The sequence below is a fragment of the Mycteria americana genome, chromosome 4, assembly GCF_035582795.1.
Source record: "Mycteria americana isolate JAX WOST 10 ecotype Jacksonville Zoo and Gardens chromosome 4, USCA_MyAme_1.0, whole genome shotgun sequence".
NCBI classification, from domain to species: domain Eukaryota; kingdom Metazoa; phylum Chordata; class Aves; order Ciconiiformes; family Ciconiidae; genus Mycteria; species Mycteria americana.
The window spans coordinates 49,765,866-49,775,589 of NC_134368.1; positions in this window are offsets into that span (position 1 = coordinate 49,765,866).

Genomic DNA, 9,724 nt, shown 5'->3' on the forward strand with positions numbered 1-9,724 from the left:
ACTAATCTTGGTATGTTTTACTGGGAGCAAATTAAAGGGATATTTCTGTCCGTGGCACATAACTGAAAATTTGGTCACAGTGAAATCAATGGGAGTTTTATCATTGATTTTTGAAGTCAAGATTTCACTCAGTGGGGTGTTTTGTTTTGTGTTTTTTTTTTTTTCCTCAAGTGAGTTGGAAAAACTCAGTCTGGCACATCATGTATGTAAGGATCCACACAAGGTGCATTTTTTTGTGCACAAGATGCATTATTATTTTCTAGATGAGGCTTCTGAATTTTTATTCATACACCTAAGAAAATGGTGAGGATTTGGAAATTAATGAATGCCGGTAAGCCTGATGAGCTGAAAAAGGTCAACCTGCAATTCTGTTCTATAAAATTTAACACTAGATTAGCAGGACTTGAAACTAGCATAAATACAACTTTCTACGGAAGCTGTTCCATAAGCAGAATATGCAGTTGGTGAATCACTTCATTCCTTTGAAAGCAAACAAGTCTTCAGCTGAAATGAGAGAGGAGGTTTTTGACTTGGTTTTTGTCTGTAGTTGAAAACTTGGCAGGCAGGGAACTACACATTTCACTGGTGGTCATTTAGGTAGAGCTTGTCACTTTGGGAGACTCATCTGAGACTCCATCTGAATGGCAGCAGCTAAGAATCAGTTTTCTGGCCTTTACATCTTGAAGCCTTATGAATTTAGTTCTGTGCTTAGTAGGTCAGAAGGTGGCTGAAAACTGGCAAAGAAGTTAAATGAAAAATGAATGGTCATTGCTGTCTAAAGATGATCCCTCCAAGAATTTTGATGCACACAGGAGAAGCAGCATCTCGTTTTGATTTTCCGTAAGGTTCTGTAAGTAAGCTCTGATTGCAGGGCTATCATTACAAAATGTATCATTACATTACAGGGCTATCATTACATTACAAAATGTAATTGCTTCTGTGAATGCTTTTTCACATGCATTTTTGCTATGCTTCCTTATCTTAAAAAAAAAAGTTCATCAAGAGTCATTCAGTATTGTAATTTCATCTAGGATGTGTCAGAAACTTGAAGAATATCGGCATAAGCATTCACAAATTTTGATGCTGGAAATGACTTGAGAGGTTTTCCAGCAAAATGACCAAATCGAACCAAGAGAATTTTCTACCAATGTATGTTTGTATTCTACCAATTGCTGTTAAGCAGCACTCGGTTATTTTTCAAGATGTATGAAAAACTGTATAGGGTTTGTTTTAGGTGGGAACTGTGAAGTTTCTAGATGTGAACTTTTTTCAAAATGTTCTCTTGAAAATCTTTTTTTAAAGATTTTTACTTGAGGAATTTGCAGACTCAACCCTTAGGTGTTACTGTTTTCCCATTGCTATGTGTATTGAAACTATGTAGTATCAGCTTTGTTTAGCTGTGAACCTTTAAGTCAGTAACATGTTAACTTCCTTCAGGTGCATGTTATCACCAGGCTTTTGTTAACCTTTCTTTAGGGTTTGTTTTTTAATGTAATGAGTACACAAGCCTCAGACGTGTATCTAAAGCATAGATTAATTGGGGCACTTGCCTGCAAATTAGACCTCAACAGCACAAACAGTAATTGAGCTAAATGCTTGTCTCCAGGTAGGGAAGATTGAAATCACTGACAAGAAAACTACAGTTGAAAATAAGAAATCTTGAGTTTGCACAGGCTTGGGAAAACTGTATTGTGCTGGGTTTTTTCTTTCCTCAAAAAACCCCACACCTTACACTTGTGTTTGAGAAGTGCAGATAATGTGTGTGAAATGCTTGTTTCTGCCAACATTTTTTTGCAACCTCTCTGCTTTATTTTTAGGGAGAGCATGTGTCCTTGCAAGACACCTCACCTTTACTCTTTCTGCTGCAGTAACAACTCTTGGGCTTTTGGGTGCTGCAAATGTCTTGTCTCCTCCCCCCCCCCCCAGCTTATGCGTTGCTAAGAGGAGGGCTGAAGGGTTAAGCCCTCCAGAGCAAGGGAGAGTCAATGCAGCGTCAGTATGAATTATGAATACCAAGGGCTACACCTAGAGAATAGAAAGACTTCCTAGAGACCAGATAAGAAAGAGCTGTAATTAACCGAAATCTCTCAGGGAGGTGAAAAGGACAGTGGAAAAACTAAGACTAGAAGAGACCAGAGCTATGACATCCGAAAGGAAATATTTGAAAACATGCTGCATTTACCTGGCAGGCTGGAGGAGAGGAGACATTTCTGGATTAGATGAATGCTGCACGGGTGTAAATGAAGGAATGGGAGAGAATAGTGTGCTAATGTGGGCGCAGTCAATGGTGAAAATGAAAACGTAGGCATCCTGATGCAAATTCTTTTGACAGCAACCTATAAATGCATTTCTGAGAAGCGCTGGTATTGTGTGTATCTGCATGTTCCGCTGCCCTCATGCTCTGAAGTATAACTCAAGATACTTTAGAAAACTCTGTGGCACATGAAGAATTGCAGAGCAATGCAGAGTGAGCGGTCTGGAAGGTTTTGCTGCTGCAGTGGGATTTTTACAGAGTAAGTACTTGCAAGTAGAATTCTAAACAAGGCTTAAGAGTAAAGTGTGAAGAGTGAAGCCAAAGTTTGCATTGTGAATAGCTTAAAAAGATAGTGAGGCTGATTTTACAGTTGATTGAATGTAAGGATTACCTTACAACACTGAGTTTGCTTCTTTCTGAAGGCAAATGGTGAGCTGTAGAATGAGACATGAGTTTATAGTCATGGAGTATCATGCTGACAGGATGTGTTGCTGTTGGGAGACTATCGTGATAAATAAGGGCGTAGCTTGTGCAATCAGAAAAACTTTTGTGCTGCATCCAACAGTGCTTTTTTTTACTAGGAAGACACTACGAATCATAACATGACTTAACTATTTCCAAGTAAATCTCCTTGACAAGCAAGCTTCCTGCATTGACAACTAGAGATCTGCTCTCAATAAAGCAGCAATATAAACTATGAATAGAAAAATTCCATATGAAAATTTGAACGTGGCTTCGGCTGCCAGATGAGTCAAATTTCATGTCCTGTAAGTATATTAATTCTTCCCTGCTCATTCAATTTCTTTTCTTCCCATGCAACATGGTAATGAACATGCTTCTTTCAAAGAAAGCTTGGCAATGCAAACCTACCAGAATCGATCAATTCTGTTAATGACTTCGTTGTATTTTGGACCTGAAAATCCCAGTGAAGGAGTTTCATTATTCCATGTTGCTCTAAATCAATGTTTAACAGGAAATTCAAAAGTAACTAGCAACTCAAACTCATCATGGTAGCTAAATGCAATAGATAAAAATGTTTGCTGCTAATTAAAATGAATGTAATGAAAAGCAGTGTATTTCTCTTCCTGAGCAAACCTGTTTTGTTTTTTGGTGGTTTTTTTTTTTTTTTTAATTTGTAGGTGAGGTTGTAAATGTCCTCTAATTACGTAAGAGGAAAGAAAACTGCTCCTGGTGGTTCTCCAGTTTTAGTGGTGGTGGTACCTGTGGTTGCCAGGTCAATGATGCAGTTTTTCTCCAGCCATTAAAATAGGATGACTGTGCTTAAAATGGCACGGTGTGTTTCAAACTTTCACACACTGAAGAAAAGGTCCCCATGCTTTCCGGTAACGTAGCCCTGTGGTCTATGGCAGTGCATTTTTTGGTGTTGTGTTCTCTCTCACAGGTTTCAGTTTCTCCGTGGTGGGTTTTTTTTGTTTGTTTTTTAGGCAACTGTAGCCTTTAATGGGGAAAACACTGCTAAGAAATTGGAAGCTATCTCTAGCCTGTATCTCCAGCCTGATTAATTATGCCTTGGTAACTCCTTTCTTTTCTTCCTTTCCCCCCAAACTTGTCCTGGCCTTCTTCCATCAACAGCATCCCTGTGGAGCCTGCGAGATCCTCAGCTGTTCTGGAGAACTTCACGCTGTCCAGGCGCAGTGTGCAGTGCTACGGATTGCTCTTCCAGGTCCCCACGTGGTTCTGCCTCACTGCATCAAACGTGGTGACTGAACTATGCAGTGGGAGCATTTTGTGGTGGGAAGTTGTTCTTGGAGATGGGGAAAATACTGACTGGATAAAATCTTATTTTCTCTCCTGATATGCAACCTGATGTTGACAGATGACTGTTCTCCCTCCATCTTCCCAGTTCTTCTCACCCCACTTGATTTTTCTTGAGTGATCCTTCTAGTGATACAGCACACTGTGTATAAAATGCTCCAGTGATTGCTAGCAACACCCCACGCTGGTTTTAATAACAAAATCTGACAACAGTTTTCACATTCTTGGCAGAATAAAGGCAAGTGGCAAAGCCTACATGTGCAAGACGCACACCAAGGAAACCTAAACCGAAGTCAGGAAGATGTTCAAGTAAATCATGTCCGTGGGCTTTTTCTCTTTAACCTCCTGTCCTGCTCAGCATCGTGCTCAGTAACAGTTTATTAGCCTCAGCTTACTCTAGGATAAGTTCAGACTGACCCAGTTGAGACTGTCCTGGCAAATGCTTTGTATTGGTGAAGCTGAGCAGGGGAAGATGTGGAGGAATGCCAAAATCTCTGCTAATGAAAGGCTGTCCTCCTTGTGATGGGCAAGTGTCTAGCTTTTCTCTGTTTCACAAAGTTCTCTTTACTAAACCCCATAAATAGTTGCTATGAATAATGTAGTAAAAAGATCTAGTATTGCGGGTAATACAGGTCTTTAAATTATGGGCAGAAGTTCTAAATTGTCTTAAAATTGTGGACTCGGGGAATATCCCAAGACATGCAAGGATCACAACAACATGGTATCTCTTACTATAAAAAAATCACAGACAGGAAGCCATTATCAATAATGGTCACAATTAGGAAATGGGAGAACTTTTCTGCTCCTCAGAATACTGCATCTCCATCCATGTCTTCAGAAAAAAAAAAAAGGAAAGCCTGAATGTTATTCTTTTCAAAGAGAAAACAGAAGAGGTGGGTGGGGGGTGTGGGGTGTGTTTAGAAAATGGATGGCCAGAGCATAAACGTCTGCATGCTGTTCTGTACATGTATGCTTTACACCCTGTTTATACCAAGGCAGTTCATTTGAAACAACTCTGATGATACGAGATATCTGTATGGAGAGAGGCATGTTGGATGTGAAAAACAAAACTGGTGATTATCTGTGGGACACACCTTGCAATTAACTACCAGGAGCCAGCACATTTTAAAATAACACAGCTGGTGTCATTCATACCTCGGGGTGATGCTGTGTTTGCACACTGTCCTAGTTTTAAGACATGTCAGTTCACACATTTTTTAACATGGTGCGTTTCTCTGGTGTAGACAGGGCTGAAGTACTATGTGGTGGAATTTAGAAATGTTCCCGTATGGAGAATATGCTTTGCCAAGAACAGGAAACCTCATCCTCTTTCATCTTCTCTCTCCCGTGGTTTTTGTTGAAGGGTTTTCCTGCACATTCTCACATGCAGTTCATGTATAGTCACTTCTCTCCCTCAATAGAAGGGGAACGAAATTAGTATTAAGCTAGAGAGGGTAAAAGTAATGTTCCCTGAGACTTTACCTGGGAAAGATTAAAAAGTATTAGCTTCACTTTTTGTTGATGAGCGGATATAAAGTCGATATAGTCAGCTAAGCCTCTTGCAAAAATGCATTTGATGTCTCAGCTTCTTAAACTCATTTTCGGTGCTTTCAAATTTCCTTAGGCTGCTGCCATTTCCCCCTGTACTGAGGGTGACTGGACACCGGCGCAGCAGAGCAAAATTCTGCTTTCCTCCTTCCCGGGCACACCATGTCTGCCCTCATCCTCAGCCTGCCCTTCCAGAGGGGAGGGAGGTGGTGGGCAGAAACCCAGCCACAACCCTCTCCTCCCAGCCCAGAGCTCTGCCTGTTCCTCTGGTCGTACCCAGAGCCTGTTTGTCTCCTGTTTGTTCATGAGCAGAATAAAAGAACAATCTGTTGTTTCCCTCCTGTGTACCAGAGACCATCAGGGAGGTGAGTGTATTACAGGGAAAGAAGGAATGGTTTTCTTTTTTAACTTTGGTGCTTAGGGGTGAGAAAGGGATCGCATGCTGGAAACTTTGGAGCTGTGTTTATAGGGTCATAGCCTCTAAAATTCACTGCAGAGCTTGCAGAAGCATGAACTTTAGCAGTGCTTTGCTGACAACTTTGTTGTTTCTCCTGTCTGAAAGCATCACAACGATAAAAATCATGTTTGTGATCTATCTGTCTATTTGCTACAATGAGCGCTAAGTGTGGAGTTGCTTTTTCACACGCTTTCCTCCGAAGAGTTTCATATATATTTTTTTTGCCTTTGAAATGGGACTGGGCAGCATCACTGATTCACTCCATTGGATTTCTAAATTTTGTTTGGTGAGATCAACGCAGTTTAGGGAAAAGAGACTCTACAGCTGAATATAAAACGTAGGTGGCTTTGTTCACTGCCTCCCTACAGCAATCATTGTCCCTAGCAAACATACAGCCCGAGCGGTAATTAAGCATAGCACCATGGGATCCTGCTCCTATAGCTATGACTATAGGACTGTAGCACTATAGTTACTTGCAAAGCTTGTTCCTTACAGATTGCGTTATCTCTGATAGTTGCTAGGATGGTTTTGCATGTAGGACGCTGGTCCACAATGCTAGTGTTGAAATACTTTTGCTGTTAAAAAAAAATAAAATGTTTCCCACAAGGCTCAGGGCGGTCTAACCCTATCAGCCCTGGGGGCCACGTCCCAGTTTGGAGGTTTCCTCCCAGGTACAGAGGTAGATCCCACATGTGCTGCTCCATACATGTCCCATCTCTTGCCTCCCTTTCCTAGGGACGAGTGGCAGCAACAGCAGCTTTGGCAGTTCAGTGTCAACTATTTGGAAATGTGCCCAAGCTGTTCAGGCTGTTTGTTGCCTGCTCATCTGTTCCCTGGCCCCTCTGGGAAAGGGGCAGCAGGCCAAATGAAACACGTGCTAGATCCAGCCAGGCCACCACTTTGACCTGTGCTGCCAAACTTAGTTGGGGGTGTAGGCTCCTCGCAGAGCTTCACCAGGCACCTGGGAGTGACAGTCTGTGGCCACTAAATTCCTCAATTGCTGCTGATGGGTACCATGTTGGACTTGCACCGCTTCTTCTGGAGCAGCATCTCTTCTGCACTCCAGGACTGAAATCCTGGAGCCTTCGACTTCTGGCTCCAGTGAAACCCTGTTGCACAACTGGCCAAGGCTGATCTCTGTAATAACGCAGCTTCCACTCAAAAAGCCCAGCCCAATCTCCCTTGTCATTAAAAATGTGAGATCTTTATGCCAAACCTAGCATGCTCCGCAATTTAACCGTCTACTTTGCATGATGGACATTAAGCTAGAAAAATAAAGCATATGCACATTCCTGAGGAAATAAATTTTGGGGAAGTAAGTTTGCAGCTCCTATTTCACATTCTTTTCTTCTCTTTTTAAATGAAGCATCAAGACAGCAATGCTGTGAGTTGCACTGTGTGTGTGTGGCGATCCTTGCTGCTGCATCCCATAATGGGAGGAGGAGAGGAAGTGTTGCTTGTATATGCTCTGCTCTGAAGTCGTCTTTGCCTTGACAAATCTCTTCATTGGCATTTTCTCCATATCTGGCTCATTGGAGCCATGCATTTGTTTTCCTTTAGTTGCCTCGGTTAATATGATGAGTTTCTTTCTTATCATTCTTAAATATTGCATGTTAAATGAAAAAATAACACACTCCCTCAATGGTCTGATAAATTGTTGGAAGATGATTTGCTCTCTTTGCCTCCTCCTCTTCTTTTCACTCATTTTCCTTCTTTTTTTCTTTGTTCATTCCTTTTCTTTGAGCCAGCCTTGCTCACCCACACACCAAGTTTAATGTGTTTTCATGTGTGTTGTGCTGCACGCAGAAACTCCTGCTGCAAGCCCAAGTCTGCCATGTACTCTCTCGGGGAGAGCCCAGCTGACCTGTGTGCTCGAAGGGGACACTGGAGGTACCAGGGACAAGGTGACAGGTGGAAAGAGCAAGGCGTGGTTAAGAACCAGTATGATCATTTTTTAAATATGTCTCGGCTGGTTGCCTGACTCGCTTTCCATCTATCTCTACATTTTCCACGTCTGTTCTGGGGTTTTGCTCCTTTAACAGAAGGAAGTAGAAATAAAAAATATTTTTAAAAAAAAAAAGAGTGCACAAGAGAACGAGTATTGAGAAGTAAGGCTGAAGTGAGATTTTTTTCATGTGCTCTCTGTGTCCTATAAACCCACCACAGAAGTAGGACCATAGGATCAAGCCTTCCAAATTTCATACTGTAAAGCTTCCTCTATCAAGCCCTTCGGTTTTCCTCTTTTCCCCTTTGTGAAGATTTAAGCCAACAGATAAGTCTTGCCTCATAGCCCAAAGGTCAAGAAATTCACCCGACATACACATGTGGGGAAATTAAAGAGTTACATTGTCCTCATGGCTGCATTTTCTAAAATGTCTTTTCTCTGCCAGTGCTTTTGGTCATAAGCCCTTTGCAGCAAATTCTGCAGTCGTATTTGTGCCTTGAAGCTGTACTAGTAATAACAGGGGAGTTGATTTCTACCATACTGAGCGGTTTCATTTTTCAAAGTATATTCGGTTACATTCAGTTAATATTAATTGAGGTGAGGCAGACAGAGAGGGTAAGCTAGGCGTGCTGGGACGGGATGTTTTCATTCCTTTTAAAATGTTCTAACAGCATTAATGTACTGCTTCTTTCTTTTGTGTCCTTCCCCAGCTCAGAAAGCGATGAACTGAGGAATCAATATTTGTTCTGTCTAAACACCTGTTTAAAACTCCAGTTTGAACCATTTTCTCACTTTTGTGCCCATGCCTTTTCTCTGTGTTTCTTCAAAGAGGGAAAAATCCCCAGGCTGAGATATTAGCCCAAGTGTTTTGTCTTTCTAACAGAGAGGTCAAGTAACGTGAAGTGGCTTCTGAATTTAGGCATACAAAAGCTCCCTGCACCGAACAGCTGCTTTAGATCTAGGTTTTGAAGAGGGAATTGCATCTCCCAGCACTCTGGTGAGGCTTTTTAATACCTGAATTCATGTGCAGGGGGAAAGCCAGGCACGAGTTCACAGAGGAGCAATTTAGTAGGAAATCAAAGTCTCCCAAGAGAGAATCTTAACACTCTTTCTCCTTCCCCAAAAGATACTTATTTGCCCAATGATCTCCCCCTCTTGGGGAGTTGCTCCCCTGTTATCTGCAACGGTTTGACATCCTCGGATAGCCCACATCGCTGCCCGTGACTTGGGTGCGCAGGAGAACGGGCGGCAGTCCCTGGGCCATCGCCCCTGTGCCTGCCTGCCCACACTGCCCCGGCCAGAGGCAGCTGCTGGCAGGAGCCTGCCTGTGTCCCAGCCCGTTGCAATTCACCACCCGCTTTATGAGTACAAATTCAGGCAGTTAAGGTTAACTCAGGGGAGCGTGAACCGGAGCGGACGACGTGCTGGCCTGGGTCTCGTCCTGTGGCCGCGGGCAGCGACCCGTGCAGAGGAGCAGCAGGGAGCGGGGAGAGGTAAGTCCTGCGCTGCTGCCGTGACGGCTAGGCATCCTCTCTGAGCGTTTTTCTGTGCCTAACTTACCCTCCCTGGTGCTCAGGTAAGCGCCCTTGTATTTATTGAGAGGCGTTTAAATACATTTCCCTGTCCTTAACCTTTCCACTTGACAGTTTATTCCTTGCTTCACGATTGACTGTGTTTGAAATTGGACATGGAGAGACGTATGAGTGGAAAACCAAAGGACAGGTCGCAAACTGTGCTGTTACAC